Here is a 17,917-nt window from a genome sequence, read left to right as displayed (position 1 = left end):
TATTAACACAGCAATCCAAATACAACACGTAAGACTCCCTCAGGGCTTTCTGTCTCGCATCCCAGTCCTTCTGTTTCTTTATAAGCTTTAACAGCCACGGTTATAAGAGATATAAATAGTCTGAAGCACAAGAGAATCTCTCTTCCCTGACAGAATCTTTATTTACAACCTCTACAAACCTAAGCAGGTCAAATAGTCCCTTGCTGGCAGGTTAATAAGGCCCACCTGCCAAATAAACCCACCAGTGAACTCCACAGTGCCTACATAAATCCAAAGAGCTTGGACAAGAGAAGATTCTCTCTCTAAGAATCATACTGAGATGGGATGCTTATAGTTCAAAGGCATTCAACTTTCAAACTCAGAGTACTCATCTTCCTGGCACATACTCATGGGTGTGTAAAAAGCTTGCAAAAACCATAATACTCACCTTCAGAAGACACCATAGTTTAATATTTATATTTCACTAGTGCTTACAGGACCCCTACATGCTGAGGGCTCCTGTACTGGTGCCATACAAACATGTAAGACTTTCAAGTTCCTGCCCTTGAGAGTTTTTAAGTATAGCTGGGTCATAAATAATTGTAAAGATTTGATTTAAGATTTAACATACAGTTAATTTGCTGAAATGCCATGAAAAGGAAAGGAAAAAGTAGGATAACAGATTATTTAAGCTGATCTAGAAATTAATTTTCAGAAGCCACAGGATATTTTAAAATGTACATTGGAATTCTGTTCAGAGACCCGAGTTACTCAAACACTACTCTTAGGTAAATATTTTCCACTGAATCAATGACGACTTTATGTTCTTCCTGCATCAGCTAGGCCCAGCATGGGCATATCCACAGACCTTGCAAGAGCCTAGTCACTGTGTTTATGTTGCACTGAAAAAAGCATCTGCAAAGCATCCTTCAGATTTCTATTTGCTGTCTGTACAGGCAGCAAACTGGTAAATCTGAGAACATGCATCTTAATCTATTACACTTTAGGATGGCATCAGGCAGATGAAGGCAGACAGCCATGCAGCAGTGGATTGTAGCTGGGCAGCAGAAGCTCTTTGGTCCAAAACTCTGAAGCAGGACTTTGTGATCCATTCATGGTGATAGTTTACCTTTGTGTGCCAGGCTGAGAACTGCAGCAGTGCTCAAGCTGATTCACAAACAGATCGTATGTCCCGGCTTCAGAGGTGGCAGCAGTAATCAGGAAGAGCAGTATTATGTGTGTGTAGGGAGCAGGGATCACAGGGCAAATTTTAACCAGCCAGTAGAAGTCTCATTAAGTTCTTCAATGTATCATGAGGGACATGCTCATACCAGGGCTACAGGCTGTCTGCTGCCTGCGAAAATCCCTGCGGGCAGGTTGCAGGCAAATCTGGGAGCACACAAAGTGGCTTGCAGCTATTCATTCCTGCAGGTCTAGAGTGGGCTAGGCCAAACTCCACACAGGCACTGGGGATTACAGCTGCATTAAACCAGACAGGATCATAGGGCTGCAAAGAGGCAACTCACATAACTAATGTTATGTACGTATATTTGCCAGAGTGACTCCAAATATAAGTCAAATGTCACAGTTTTACAAGTGCACGTTATAAGGAACAAGTGTAGAATGTGCATTTAAGACGGTACACTGTGGCAAAGAATGTAGGTGCACTTTGAAGGACTCTCTGGAAGGTCTTTCCCAACCTGAATGATTCCGTGATCACCAGAGAGAATGCTTAGTTTCAGGTTCCAAGTATTTTAGGTGAGCTGCATGCTGTGAGTGGTGTACTTTTAGTCAGAGGCAAAAGTACCTCCTCCAACCCTCAATAAAGGGTTTCTGGGTGTGAGACAAAAGTTGGGGCTTTGAATCACAGATTAAACTCCTGAATTCTGAGTGCCATTTAAGTGTTAGTCTCTTAGTTTGGATTATGCAAACAGTTTATTCCTGCTCACACCCAGAAGATGGATGTAACCTCAGTCTTTTAGCAAATACTGCATGCCCACTTGCTGTAACAGTTGCAGAAGGAAGTGTGTCCAACACATGGTGGCTTGTGTCCATACGAACATTGGTGTTATTAGCAAAATGGCACTAAAACCATGCCCAGCTTCAGTGTGAGACAACATAGAGTGGGTGAATCTTCATGTAGGCTGTCTCCTACGCGCTGGCCAAGCCCAGCACCTCTGCTGAGCACATTCTTCATTTGAATCACAGTTTGGTTCAGCTGCTGTAAATGCAGCTGAGACAGTCCAATGGTTTTCTGCTGTGCGTAAACTGGATGCAGATTCGGCACTGGAGCCAGAACTGCCACAGTGGGATCACTCTTGCACGTAAGGTTGAGCTGCTGACAGTGAGCCGCAGTATAACTCCTGCAGGCAGCTCAGCAGCTGCCTTTCCCTCCCTGGTAGGGCTTGTTCACCAAGCAGGAGTGTCTCATAAAATGCCTGCACCAATTTGCAAAGTGTAAGCTCTGGCTTACATCAGTAACTGATGTGAACAAATATAGCTTAGAGGAGTGAGCATAGCAAGCTCAAGAAGAGTGTAAGAACATGGTAAAATGTGCAAGAAACATGTCCTACTCCTTCCAGTTTTCACAGCAAAAGCAGCACAGGTGATAATTTAGCAGTTAGGGCCTGCGTTTGCAAACCTGCCCATCCTGTGCCTCAAATCCAGTTGTACTAGCCCTCATTTGTCAAGTACATTTGCATGTACTCAACACCAATATAAAACAAATGCAAGGCATCTTATAGAAAGCCTCCAAACAGTTCTAAAACTCAGTGAGTATTTCTGAAAACATCTGTCAATGAGCATTTTTCTCAGGGCATATATAGTGAGTAAATGGGATATGATCACAGCTACGATTTCTCAGTACAGGAAATTGCCAGCCACCGACATAATTAGAAACAGTTCATATGATCAAATTAATCATTCAAAAAAGAGCAATTACTGTTAACAGAATAATAGCATGCCTTAAAAAAGAACGAAATTAACCTTTAGGACCGGCATAGTTCCCCTCACCATTCTGTACTGAGGCAGCAAAGATTAATATATGTGCAAAATAAAACACTGGATTAGCATCTGCTGAAAACAGAAGTAGCATTATCTATCTGGCCTATTCAACCCTGAACAAACTTTATTCTTTGGCACTGGCATAGAGTGGAAATATCAATAGTCACTTCTCTGCCAAAATGAAAAAAACAAACCCCTCAAGACTTCTATTGCTGTATAACTTACCACATTGTATTTATCGCTGAACAGTAATTGCGTGAAGATTAAACATAAGTCAGTAATTTGAAATGCAGCAGAATTAACATTCAAACCTACATTCCAGCTCCTCAAAAGCTGAGTTACAGTTAAGCTTTAGCCTCAACAAGCTCACATCTAGAAATGCATACCAAACATATTGCAAGAAAACTAGTTTTGCTCTGCAGTGCTAAACATTAATTCTGATTATGAATGTATTTCAGTATTTATACTTCTAAATGAGATTAAGTTTATGTTTATAAACACAGGAACATACTGTGCTATCAATAGATAGAAGAGTTAATGTGTTTTGAATCCTCAAGCTGTGTGTTTCTACATAGATTAGATTTATTTTATTCTGAATGTCAGCAATGTTTAAATTAAGTCATACTGATGTCAAAGATAATTAGAGACATACAGCTTCTATAGATAAATTTATTACTATGCTTAAGTTACTTGTACCAGGCTGGAGCATGTTAACTGCTCAGAGCTGGTATACAGCTGGTTTTTATCATTTCAACACTGGAAAACAGCAGGGACATGCTCCTTAGTTTTTCTTTCTCCTGGCCTCTGCCTTCCCCTGAAGATGTATCCCATTCCCTCATGTCTTTGACTTTCCTCATCCTTTTGCCCCCTCAATGACACTTCTTCCTTCTGCTCAGCACAAATGATGCAAATAGAGCTAGATGTTTGTGAGAAAAGTGGTATTTACTCCATTCTTTTCCTAATGGAAAAAATATCTGGTAAACAGACCAGTGTGTAACTCATAGTATGAAAAGATTCATATTTAACTGAATATTTTCAAGTTTACCATTTCTTACTCAGAACAGTATTCAAGCTATAAGCTATAGTTGCATTTAGGATGTCTCATTTGGACAGAGACTAATTCTGTTTGAAATTTTCTAAGCAGATAATTTTCCTTTCCCAAAGGATCAACAGTCAGTTAAAAAATACTGTTTTTCTATGAGATGACACAAAACACACAAAAAGCCTGACAAGCCTGAACCTTCTCATTTTCAAGCTAATTTAAAAGTAAAAGCAAGTTTAATACACAATGCTGATTTTTTTTAAATAACCATTTGCAGTGAACTTTGATTCAAATTAATTAGCAAATGGATGTGTTGGTTCTCAAGAACATTTAGTACTATAATTTTATGATGACTATGCTATATTTAATAAAAAATATTTTGAAATGCTGATTTAAGTTTTATACTTCATTTACTCTTAATTCTAAATCAACAGCTTGCTGTCTTCATATTAAACAGCATGCAGGACGTTGCATGGCCAAAGACAAACGCATACATGTTGGTGAGGCTTCTGAGAAGTCATGATGACACATGGACTGACATGCTGAAGGATGCTTGACTTACATAGTTAAGAATAGGTTCAGATGGGGTTCAGGCAGGTTGAAAACAACACTTACTGTTAATCTAAAGGAAGAACATGGACTGCTGGCCAAAATCAGCGCTCAGGTGATGGTTCACCAGCTGACAGCATTGGAGAGAGTAATGGTGACAGGAGGGACCACAGGGAAGATCTCTCTGTGGCACTGCTACAACCAAACGGTACAATGAGCAGTATTAACTTTTCCATTGCATTCACAATTTGAAGTAGCACTACATTGTCAGTGTTTAGCCTTTATAGGTGAAAAAGTCTGTGAAGCAAGAAAAACCCTACATCTGTAGATTCTATATGGCCTAGTACAGTCCTTATCTAATTAAACACCTGTAGTGCAATAAACACTGTAAACATGCTGTGCTGCTGTACTAACTTGGGAATATCTAACTCATCGACTGCACTCACGTGACTTCAGCTTAACTCTACTTGTAGTTCTGTTTACATTGCCACCAAGATGATCTGCATTCAGGAAAATATTTACTAAACAGATGATTATGTAAAATCCTGAAACAAAATAAAAAGGGATACAAGAAAGGAATTCAGAAAGCAATCAATCCTTAGTATCCATACAGGAGAGAAATGTAAACATGAAGCTCCTGCCACAAAGATCTACAATGAGATTAAATGTGCAATACAGTTGGCCTTTGCTAGGAGAAAGACAAAGCTTTAGTATGGAGACTGCTAATCTCCATTATTTCTAATAGCAAGAAGTACCCCAAAATGTGCCCCATCCCCTTGTGAACAGGGCTGACAGAACTCTCAGGGGAGAGAGCTCTGCACTGCTGCATGGAGCAGCGCCACACACGTAGAATTAGCTTCCGAGCTCTGCCTAATGCAGTAAAACGACAGCAACGGCCATGTAGGCCTTTGCCTCTCAGGCACTGTCTGTCCTTGTTATGGCAACGCAGTCTTTCTTCAGCTTCAGAATTTCAGCATCCCCCAACATCTGCCTGAAGTCAGGGGCACTGACTACCATTACTGCTGAATAAATGATCTTGGAAGTGTTTAAATTTTGACCTAGTAACCAATTGATAGTCTCTAAAATATTTAAATATTTCAGAATGATATGCAGCCACTGCATTTATTTAAATTCCTTTATTGAGCTGAACAGGCAGGATATTGACCTTGATACTATTTCTTAACACAGTATGTCCATAGAAGTTGAAAGTAAGGAGCAATAAAAGTTTAGATACCAAATGAAACAGGCGTCATTAATAAAGGAATACTGTTCTCTGATGCAGCTGTACATCTTCTGTTTTCAATGACCTGTTTTGGCTACCCAAGAAACATCAAACTGGTAAAAAATATTGGCTAAATGAAAGAGAATAAAACCTCCTAGAGGTTCAGTCTGGGAATTCGCAGGTCCTAGAAAGAGATTAGAGCACATGTACTTCAACTCTTTTGGAGTCATCACTCATGTGTAATGCAGCGTGCCTGTTATTTGTCAGCACAAGCTCATTCTGCACTGCCTGTTTATTTATACCATTGGAAGTTAAAACTTTTTGGAACTCAGAAGTTCAGAAGAACCGAAGAATCGACCTCTTTGTGTACTGCAGTGGAAAAAATGAGGGATTTTTATCATCACGATATGAGCTCAAGAAAACAGACAGTTCTTTTTGAAATGAAAGAAACCCTCACATGCAGTTGCTGTTTAAAAGGGTCATGACATTGGAGAAGTTTGCACCAGTGTCTATGGACAGTAGAAACTGGTGCTATTCCAGTTAAAGGTGTTAACTCCCAGCATCAGTTTTCCTGGAAATTCACATGGTGGGTCTATCAGGAGGTAATTACGTGGCTGCAAATCTTAGCAGCATAGACAAGGCCAGTGGTCTATAGGAGTTGAAAGGACCAAGGAAGATTTGTTGCCACCTTGACCACGATAGCAAAGTCTTTCCACCTAAATCTCAACTGACACTCCGGCCTACTGACCAGGAGGAAGGCAAACAAGAACTGCATTATCCAGGGGATCTTATGCATTAGTAATAAGTACAGAATAAAAACCTGTTACTCTTTTATAAGTCACACAGAGATGAATTTGGATCATTGAGCCTGAACCCAGAATTCATTCCCAAGAGAAAGGAGATGATGCATTTGTAGCATGCCAGTTATTGATGACTAACCTGGGTTCTTATACAAGGTTGGAGTGTTTTTTTCTTGGGAGGCGACACATGGCAGGGACAGGGGGGACAACACAGCAAGCACCCCCGCAAACATGTCATGCTCTGTACTTTTAATATATTAGTATTATTGTTCAATTGTGGAAGCACACCTGTACATGCCCTTATTGTAGCAAAACAACAGGATTCACGTATTTACACTTCTGATTATTTGTATTGATAATGGTGTCTCTGTTTTTAATTAGAAAACATCTCCCTCTTCCCCCTGTAAATGCATATAACTCAACTTTAGAAAGGAAGCTGCAAGATGTTGTTACTCTTAATTCAAGCTAACTATTCTAAAATGTGATGCACTTCTTTAATGCTGTAAATACTGACATTCAGAAGCAAAATCTTGTTGGTCTAACACCTTAAAGATAGTGCCTTCTTTTTTTATTTTATAGGCAGACTGTAAAACAAGCTAAGGAACCTTTATCACTACAGAGAGATTTCCCTCTGCCACTTTGAGATTAAGGTTTTAATCAGCTGATGATTAAGTTTTTCATTACTAAATAACACTAAGTTTGCACCCCTCAGCTGTTAAATGCTATGCTAAGGTGCACCCACCATTAAATACATGGGTAAAACATGGACAAGCTTTAACATATGAAAGCGAATTAAGGATTACACAAAAAAAAATAAATAAAAGAGCCCGTGACAGATGGTGTAATTCACCATTATCCAGCAGGCTGATGCTGGCGAGTTCCCTCCTCCATTGTCATCAGTTTACCTTGCACAGGGGTTGTATTAAGCCCTTAGCTACCAGGTTAACACATTCTCACAGCACCAAAGAGCTGCATTCTCTACCTTACACAGAAAACAGGTTCCCAGAGCTCCACAAGCCCTTGATCAAACCATCCAGACAGTTGGCTGTGACCTGCTTTACGTTATCTGGTGCAACAGTTCATGAGAATATTTGTTCCTGTCGTAACATGACAGGTATTTAACGATTTGGCCTAAAAAAAATCCACCCAAATAGCTATGCTTTCAATTGGTAAATTGCAAGCACATGTATGTATTTTGATGCAAGAAAAAAAACCCTCTAAACCAGGCCATACTTCCAGAGAGACAGCACGGGTAATTCACAGCCAGGCACACTTGGGTTCTTACAACTATCCAACAGCCTCAAAATTGTGTGCAGTTGTGGGGAAACTCAAAACATTTGGCTTAAATCAGGATGTTCAGCGGGCGCACATGTACGGTCACTGACGCCAGCAGATGAGGAGGGATACATAGCGATATATATTTAAAAAATACTTTAAAAACAGAATCATAGAATCTAGTAGGTTGGAAAAGATATTTAAGATCATCAAATCCAACCGTTAGCACTGCCAAGACCATCACTAAACCATGTCACTGACGGCCTCATCCACATGGTGTGCGAACACTACCAGGGTCCGTGACTCACCACTGCGCTGGGCAGCCTGTTCCAATACCTGAGCCCCCTCTCCATGACTCTAATATCCAATCGAAACCTTCACTGGTGCAGCTTGAGGCCCTTACCCCTTATGCTATCGCTTGTTACTTGCGAGAAGAGACCGACCCCACCTCACTACAACCTCCATTCGCACACAGTTGTGGAAAGCGATTAAGATCCCTCCCCGAGCCTTCTCTTCCCCGGACTATAAACATCCCCAGGTCCCTCAGCCGTTCCCCATCACACTTGTGCTCCAGACTCTTCCCCAGCTCCATTGCTTTTCTCTAGCCCTGCTCTGTCTCTCAATGTCTCTCTCGCAGTGAGGGGCCCAGCACTGAACACAGGATTCGATACGCAGCCCCACCAGCGCCCGGTACAGAGCCACGAGCGCTCACCTGGCCCTGCAGACCAAACCGGTGCTTCCCACCACCTCAGCGGGGCCTGCGGGCCCTCGACGCGCTCTCGCCCACCTGGGCCCGCCGCCGCCGCCGCGGCGGGCCGGGCCCCACACAGCTCCCGCCTTCATCCCCACCTCACGCCGCAGCCTTCCCTCCCCTTCCACCCGTCTCCTTCTGCCAGGGCGGCCCCGGTCTGCCCCCCACACCAGTCCTGCCAGGGCTGCCCCGCTCCCCTCCCACCGCCCCCCCCCCCCCCCCCCCCCCCCCGGGTCCTGCCAGAGCTGCCCCGCTCCCCCCCCCGGTCCTGCCGGTCCTGCCCCGCTCCCCCCCCGGTCCTGCCCCGCTCCCCCCCCGCCGGCGCTGTCTGTGGCGCTGCTCGCGGCCGCTGGGCCGCGCGTGCGGGCGGCTCCGTGCGGGGGGATTTGAAACAGCCGCTCCGGGGGCAGCGCAGCGGCAGCGGCCAATCAGCGGCCCGGATTTTTCGCGCTGGTTCTGGCCGGAGGAGGGGGCGGGGCCGGCGCGCAGGACCGCCGGAGCCGCCGCCGCTGTTGCCGTGTCGCTCCAGCTCCCGCCGCCGCCGCCGCTCCCCGGCACCGGGCCGCCGCCGCCGCCGCCTCCGCTCGGCTCTCGGGGCAGAAGGATGCGCTAGGGCACAGGTCAGTGGGCCGGCAGCGCGCCCGGCCCAGCCCCCGCCGCCTCCCCGGGGAAGGGAGGAGGCACCCGGGGCACGTTCCCGCAGGCCCCGGGCGGGAGGCGGGAGCGGCGGCGAGGCTCCCCGGCCCGTGGGGATGCCGCCGCCCGGCTCCGCGCCTCGCCGCGGTCACCGGGAGCAGCCTCCCGGGCTGGGACCGCGGGCTCTGAGCAGCACAGCGCTGTGGGGGCCGGGGGTCCCGTCGTGGAGCATCCCCCCCCCCCCCCCCCGCCCCCCGGCTCCTGCCGTTCCCCTCAGGGACTCCTCCTCGACGGGGCTCCGCTCCCCTCAAACTTACCGCCGGCGCCCCGCCATGTCCATCGCGCTGCCCCGGCAGCCGCAGCTCCTGTTTCACCTTTCCCCGGAGGAGGGTTTTTTTGTTCGCTCCCCCCTGTCCCTTTCCCTCCTCTCCCCCCCCCCCGCTACCTGGCCCTGGCTGAGGGGCCGCGGGTTCCCCGGCCGCCCTCCCCCGGCGGCTGCCGCAGGATTCCTGCTGCTGGCTGGGCCTGACTCTTGGGTGGCGGAGGAGCGGAAAGGAGCGATGCCGAGTCCCGGCTGTTGCAGCTTCATCCTTTCCCCCCCCTGCCCTTCTCCTTCTTGGCGCTGCGGGAGGTCGGGGGCAACATAAAGGGGTAATGGAGAGGTGCTCACCCGTCCCACCTCCCTTCCCTGGGGAAGGGGGGATCAATCAGTGCAAATCAGAAGGAAAACCGGAGGAGGGGGGAAGAGCAGGAGGAGGAAAGGAAAAAAAGCCTCCCCCAGGGTTTAAACCGCCTCCTGAAGGGATGGGGTGGCTGCAAACGTCCCCCCCGTGGCGGTGAGTGTGTGAGGAGGTGGAGGCTGCTCCTGCCCCTTCCCTCCGGGTAGGACTGGGATTGTACGGCAGCAGGAGTGAATGTAACTCTGGAAATGTATGGAGGGGGAAGCCATGTTTGATTTATTCCTCCACTAAACACTGGTGTGATGATCCTTCTCCTTACACCCTTCTGCAGTCCATCCTGGACCTGTTCGGGAGGAGAGCCTTGTTAGGAAAACGGGAAGAAAACATTCCTGGGAAGGCGTGCAGGCTTGTTGGCTCAATCTCCCATTAAGTATAAGAGGATAGGGCTCTTGTAACTTGAATTGATATTTGTGTGGTAAAAGAGCCTGGGGAACTTGTATTCCCAGGGCCATAGTTACAGCTCATCCGCTGTGGCTTTACCGCTCTGGGGGTGGAAAAGGGAATTTGCCATACTTCTTGAACATATTTATACTTTGCGTTTTGGTTTTGGTGGTTGTTTTGTTTTAAATATGTTGTCTGAAAGGAGGAGTAAATGCTAGTAGAAGTACACAGAGAGTAAACACCGTATTTAAACACATTTCAGAGAAAATTGGCCTAACAGCCATTAAACAGGCAGGAGGCTGGTATCAGTCATTGCCCGTGTATTTTATGGGCGTGAATAGTTTCTTATTGGTATTTGCGTTAAAAATGGTTTGTAATGATCCTTAAATTTAGAATTTAGGAGCTAGTGCTGCCCACACCAGGTAAACTAAATGAGGTCTGCTTTAAAAAAGACCCCAAAACAAGAAGGAGGATCTGTTTGGCATTTAGGCTTTTCAGATATCTAAGGAAGGTAACTATAAACACTGTAGGGCAGCAGTGAAGTTTGTAATAGATTTTGCAGAGTCCTTGCTGGTGGTTTAAACAGACATGTATGCGTACTAGGATTCCTGAAACATGGAATGTGTGGCTTCAGCTGCAAGAATAACCTGGTTCTTCACCAAAATGTTCGTACATTAGTAGGATTTCTGTCAATTTATCACTGAAGCTCTTATTTGCTTGTTTTGCTGTGGGAATTCTGTTCAGGAAATGCAGCATATCAACCTTAATAAACTCCTCAATTTCACAGCATGGTATTTGACTATTTGATGTATTCATTGAATAAAACCACTGTTTTGCAGGAGGATTCAGGGCTCTGTACTTAACAGTATGTGCAGTTTTGGTTGTTTTAGTAAACATCTGTATCCCATGTATTAAAACGTCCTGGGATTTTCATCTTGTATGCAGCCATCAGAAAATATGACAGTTTTGTATTTCAAAGCTCTGGATATTCATGGAGACTGTATGGCTGGTTCTTGTGAAGGTTATAGGAGTGTCCACACTCATATATACTTGGAAAAATTCAGATATTAAAAGTATTGTAAAACCTACTGATTTACTAAATATGATTGGAAAATATCAGAAGAAATATCAGAAGAAACTTATGCTTTAAGGGTGTAGATTTAAAGTGGTTTAGGAAATTGAAATTAAATGTAGCATATGTTTCGTTTTGGTTCAATACAAGTCCACCAAATGGCTAGTAAGAATGAAAAAAACAGTGTTTTAATATCTGTAGGGCTACATGCTTTTTCTGAAGCCAGCGGTTGCTTTGCAGATGAGACTATTGCATTTAAATTACTGCCTGCATGCAATAGACTGGATATTACACCACAGTCAACCCCAGTTTATTTTAGACTGGAAGCAGAAATGATTGTTTTTTGCTTTCTAATAAATATTTGGGTGGTGAAATTGATGTTTATGGGTATATAGATGTGTGTGTATGTATATTTATTTATTTATATATACGTAGGTTAGCAATGATTTTGACACAAGATAGCCAAGGAATGGCAAGAAAGAATTGTTTTTCAGTATCCTATTGTTCATGGCCCATTCACCTCTCACTTTTGCACTGAGCCTGCTTTTTGTTCCACTGGTGTCACTGATTCCTAAGTGAGGCCTTATTTCTACAGACTGATAAATGCAGCTCTTTCCTTGTGGTCAGTAAAGCCTATTGACTGCTTCAGGACTCCATACCTCTACAAAGGTTCACCTGCTCTGGTCGGATTACTGGATCAAGGATGTAGGTTTATGAAGAGCGGAAGATATAAGCATAATTCTTGCAGCATTTGGGTCACCTCTGGTCATTCCTGCTTACATACGTACAAGACATCTGTTAGGTTTTAAGCATAGGAGGTGGTTGCATGCATGAAAATGGCAAGTATGTACTATATAGAACAAGGTAAAGCACCTAGCCTTTTTTTTGGTGGGGGGTGGGGGTGGATGGAATTTTCACTTCTTGAGAGCACTGTGCTGCATAGTGGGAAGCATCCACTGATTGGTATCCCTGAAAACAGAAGATACCCTAACATTCAGTAGTCAAACACCAATACAGAAATGCTTGGTGGGATGAGTAATAATGCGGTAGGTGATAGACCTGGTATAATTCTCTAGTCTAGTTTTTGGAAGAAAAAGGAATGGAGATACTGATGTGGATCTAGGCAGAGAAGTCCATGTTTCCAAGAAGCATCGCTTTCCAGTTAGGATGTAGCTTTGAGAAATGCCCTCACTGAGGATGTGCTGGAATCTTGGTGGTGTAAATGAGAAGGCAGAGATGGAATATGGCACCAGGATAAGTGGTCAGGTGGCAAAGTGGAGAGAGAAAACAATTTCCCATCAGAGCTTGCCATGTGAGTCCAAATTCCCTTTGGTGCGTAATTGTGGAGGACTTAGGGGGTACTTGCCAATAGCCAACCTGCAGCTTGTAAATTCATGGAGCTGGTTGAATGGGTCAGTTAGCTCTTTCATAAAATTAATGGGTGCTTGGAAGGTTTTTGATTCTGGGAACATTTCTGAATCATCACCTTCAGATCATCTTCTCTTATGACCTGCAGTCACTGGAGGTGATAAGACAGCTGTATAATGTATCTACTTTTTTCCTTTCAGTTTATACTGACAGAAATTACAAAAGTGATATATCAAGTGCTATTTTTAATGTTTTTATCAATTTGATGGTGTTCTGCATAGTTATTTTAGATTTTCTAGCATCAGCAGGAAGAGAAGTTTTTGGAATGTGCAATAAGGGAAATTTAGACCATAATCTTTTCTGCTGCCCTTCTGGTGAATAGCAAGCTACAAAAATATGCAAGGTTCTGGAGAGCAGATCATATATACTAATACCTTGTGTATGGTGATGATAGGTTCATGCATAGCCCATTATGCATTACTTTGCTCACAGAAACTCTTTAGCACCAGATAATCTATTGGCTCTCTGGTATGTTTGAGAAGCTGCTTCTGTCTGAAGCATATAATATGTCACACACACCAGAGTATAATTTCTTTAAAATACATTTTGTGTGCAGTAAGTGTATACCTGTTAAAGATTTAACCAAAAGCAAGGTTTCTGCTATCCCTCTTGCTAGTGTTAAGAAATTATACTATTACACGGAAATTGTCCTGATAGTACAATGGTGTGATGAGCTACATGTGGAAAGATGATGTTGGAAAATCTTTGAGAGTTTTGTAGAAGTCAGATTTAGTAAGTATGGAAAAGAGAAGTGGTTAGCCCATACACGCTTCAGAGTATTGTTATGCTGGGCAAAGTTGCGTTGCCGTTGGGCACCACTGATGTGGATTCTTGTATTTGACATAATTTGAAACTAGTAAAACATATAAGTGACTTAAAGCATGTGTTAAATTGGAAGGGTTACTCAACAGGTGATGGCTCAGTTTCTAGTTTTGTACCAATCCGTTTACCTTGTCCTATTTTTATCTTAGTGCAAGATAGCAATTTGATCTTGTTTTGAACTTTGATATTCAGCTCTCCAGCACAAATCGGAGCTATTTTATATTCATCCATTTTTGGGGTAAGGATACATACATGGCAAATGATTGGAAAACTATAGCATGATGTGCTATTCAAGTAGACTTCATAGAAGCTTTAACATATTTCTTCTGCTGTTGGTTTTCTGTGTGGCTCTTTGGAGAAGCACGAGGTGGTCTTGTTCTGATGGCTGAGATGACCATTTAACTGTCTTTGTGAAACCTCTTCTGGCCTGTGCCTCATATTGAAATGCTAAAATACTATCAGCTCACATCTATGCTAAAATACACATTTAAAAAAAAAACCAAAATACGTGTTCTAAGATTATGATAATCTTTAAACATATTTGGTCTTGAGGGCAGAGAACAGAATTCCATGTTTTCTTTGCCATAGTAAAAACATAATAGCAGGTGTTCTCCTGTCCTCTGAGTTCTGCCTTACTAAATAAGAGATACACAAGGAGCAGAAGATGAAAAAATTTGTGGCAAAAATACCTTCAAAAAAGAAGGCCAAGGTTAGTAAAGATTTTATTAGCAATACGATCTAAACACTATTTGAAATACTTTTAAAAGCTACTGATAAAAGAAGCAATAGGAAGGAGATGCAGTAGTGCAGCCTCCTGGCATAGTTTTTGGGATCCATTTAACTTATTTATTCATAACAAGTTGAAGTGTAAATATTCCTGCTGTGGCATGGGTTAGTCCGTGGAGCTGAGGTTCCCAGGATCATGTATCAGGTAAATGAATTGTGGAACTTGCCAGCCTTGGTGGGATGCCATCAGAGCAAAGGACCTGACTGTACTAGTGCTCAGAAACATCTAAATTGGGGAGTTATCTCTGTACTAAAGAATGCCCAGATTCTAGTCTGATAATAAAGCCAGAGGGATTTAAGCCAAAGTCTGAACCTCAGAGAGCAGTGTGGGATGAAAGATATGAATATGGATCATTCAGTTTATGGAGTAATTGCCAAGAACTTTCAAACAGATACTTCAGAATGAAATTAATACTGCGATTTTCCTGTGGATGCAAAATGCAGACCATCAGAAGCTGGTTTATAGTAGCACTCCTGAACAAACTGGAAACAAATGCTGTAATTGAAGTGGAACAAGACTGGAATTCACCAGTAGTGCAGAAAACAAGTAGTAGGCTTAAATCATAGTAAGTCATGGTAGTACAACCTCTTCATCAGATGAATGCTTGGCTCAGTAGTGGTAGTGATAGCTGAGTCTTCAGAAACTCTGAAAGTAAGGAAAGCAATTACAATTGCTTAACATGACTTATTTCTACAGTCAAAATTTTCTAGATTTACCCATAAGAAGGAGATACAACAGCATTTGTTGAAAGAACTAAATCTGGCAAGGTAGTGAAGTAATCCACAGAACTAGTGGTGTGCTGGGAGGAAGAACAGCAGAAATGACAAGAGATGCCCATTGCAGACCTCTCAACACAGCTGTTCGGGGAAGTGGACAGGAAGGAACTGGTTTGTTGTTTTATCTTTTTAACCCCAAGGTAAATGGGTAAGCTACGCTTTATCTCCAGAAAGCTGACTTGCCTCAAATTCCACACCTTTTGCCTGTAACAGTTTTGCTAATCACTCTTCTGGAAAGATTTTTGATGTAGTCTTAGTGGAAGAAACAGAGAGGGAATCTCGAACCATGCGGATGAAAGGTGGTAATGTATTTTGGCAAGAGCATTTTGAAGCCCCAGCACATGGAAATACTTCAAATAATGTCCAAACCAGAAAGGCCACTTAGTAGCTACTATTTGGATTTGATTGGAGAGTGTGTAGTGTTCAAGTCTTGGGCGTTGATTGAGTGTTCCTGGCATACATATACCAGTTGTGTGCATTTTGCTTTGAGGTAGTACATTGACAGAATAATTAATATAGTCATGTGCATCGTTACAGTCTACGTGTAAAATAGAGCAGAATTAGCATAGTACTGCCAGCATTACGTTGTACATAGTTACATTGTTCAGATATGGATATATACAGTTCTTGATGAAAAGTGCAAGACTGGAAGTAAAATTCCGTAGGACTGTTGAGTCAGTGTTAACTAATTTTGAACTTTACCTTCTAGTTCCTTATTTAAATAAATGTTGTGGGGTGTGAAGTGGAACGTACTCAATGAAACAAATCATATATATATTTATGTATTACCTGGCTGCATTAGAGAGGTACATTATCAGTGCAATGTGTTGCTGTTTTTATGAACAACAGAAGACCTGGCCAAGGAGTGCTCCATAATAAAGATTATGAATCTCTCCTATATATATATAGCTAGGCTTTTGTACTATTGACAGGGCCTCATATATCACCAGTGTCACAATGGTGCTTTTTAGAATTATTCCAATGCACCAAGTATGCTTCTGACATCTAAACCCAGGTTTTCATGCCATTATAGACAAAGACAGCAAGAGTTTTACGGGTCTCGGAAAAATGATTGTATCCTCTGTATTAAAATTAGTTGCCGTCTGGTCTGGTCTGGGAAACATATTTCTGTAGAGGTGGAGCAAATAACATTTTGTTAATATTACCGTTTGATTCGTAATTTATAGTCATAATTTGTTTTGTGGTGTCCTCCCAGATTTGATCTTCCCATCTCAGTATTTGCACAGTCAGTAATTTTATGATGCTTTCAGTGAGGCTTTGGGCATTTACTGTGCCGTCATGACTGCATATGGCAGTAAGGGCAAGGAGCAGAGGTAGGATCCTGAAAAGAAAAAGCAGTAGGATTAACGGGGTGGGAAATTAAAGGAGACTTGAACCAGGTGAAATAGCAGTGTCAATAAGGAAGAAACTCAGCACCTAAGTGCTGAGCTATTTGAGACTACATTTACTGCTTCATTCCCAAGCTAAGTAGAAGCCAGATGCACAACCCTGGCCCACCTGAGAGACATAGGGACATCACTTTATTGGTGAGTAAACGCCTAGATTGAAGGAGTATTCTGTCTGTATTGAGTTACCGAGTCCTGGTTTGCTAGAGAGGGGCTATCCCCTTCAGCTGAGCCATTTGGAACTCTCCAGAAGACAGAAAAGTCTCAAGTTTGCATTTGAAAACATTACTTTTTTCTTTTAGCCATTTGTTAAGCAGCCGTTGAGGGCCACCTTTCTGTGTTAAATACTGGTGACAAGTCCAGTAGTTCCTACCATTTCAGGCACCAGTGTTCCCATCTGCTTATCTGCAGAGGGGGAGCAATTCTTTTCTATTTGGTTTGTGGTCCCACCACAGTAGTATCTGTATTCTCTCTTCAGACAGAAACATGATGTTTTAAAGGAATTTGAATTCACTCAAATCTGTCTCCCTCTTTCACCACCCACTCCAGGAGCAGGAGTGGAACTGGTATTTCTGCAGCAGTGGAAAAAGTATTTCTTCTGATTTCGAAGAAAATGAATTAATGGGGAGGAGTCCTGATGAGCAGCCTTCTAGCCTTTTCCTCAGCAGCAAGGGTTGGTTGCAAAAGCTTTTCCTGAGGAGAAACAAAGAGTCAGGTCCATTAGTTTTGTAAGCTCACTTTCTGCAGTAGCAAGGAGCATTTCAAGTGAAGAAATTCTTTCCTTGCCATGCTACAGGTCTGAGTTGTACAAGCTGGTGTTACCCATTGCTTTTGTGAGAAGTCAGTGAATACTTGTTCCAATTGATGAATACAGACTATAACAATGAAGTTCTAAAATTTTATTGGGGGGGGGGAGAATCAAACCCAAAACAAATTAGAGAAGATCAATACTTTTTTGATTAAAAAAAAAGTAAGAATTGGGTGGCATGTAAGCATAAATGCAGCTGGAAGTACCCTGCCCTTTTTCAAGCGTTTTTCAAGATATGCCTGATGGTTTTGTGCAAATGTATTTTACATCTCTGTATAAACATGATTCTGGACTGTAAGTGTAAGGACATTTTCATGCACTTGCCTAAACCTACTTTATAGGTCTTGCTAGCCGAGTGGTTAACTGAAATCGTTGTGTATCTACAGCAAGACTAATGAAGTCTTTGCTTCAGGTGCTTTTAAACTCAAAATTGGCTCATT

The 17,917-nt window shown here is 42.9% G+C and overlaps 1 protein-coding gene across 7 annotated transcripts in view; it reads left to right on the top strand.

Annotated features, from left to right (window-relative positions):
* NSD2 (nuclear receptor binding SET domain protein 2) overlaps positions 1-17,917 on the top strand; it is a 100,682-nt gene that overhangs the window by 16,479 nt on the left and 66,286 nt on the right. For 6 of the 7 annotated variants that reach the window (XR_010608454.1, XM_065660880.1, XM_065660859.1 and 3 more), the window contains exon 1: positions 9,111-9,241. The exons of the other annotated variant lie outside the window; for it this stretch is intronic. The gene's annotated coding sequence lies outside the window, so the exon portion shown is untranslated. Of the gene's footprint in view, positions 1-9,110; positions 9,242-17,917 lie in introns of those variants that run through there. 7 annotated transcript variants of the gene reach the window in all.

The sequence above is a fragment of the Lathamus discolor genome, chromosome 1, assembly GCF_037157495.1.
Source record: "Lathamus discolor isolate bLatDis1 chromosome 1, bLatDis1.hap1, whole genome shotgun sequence".
NCBI lineage: Eukaryota > Metazoa > Chordata > Aves > Psittaciformes > Psittacidae > Lathamus > Lathamus discolor.
This window is presented reverse-complemented; position numbering and strand designations above follow the sequence as displayed.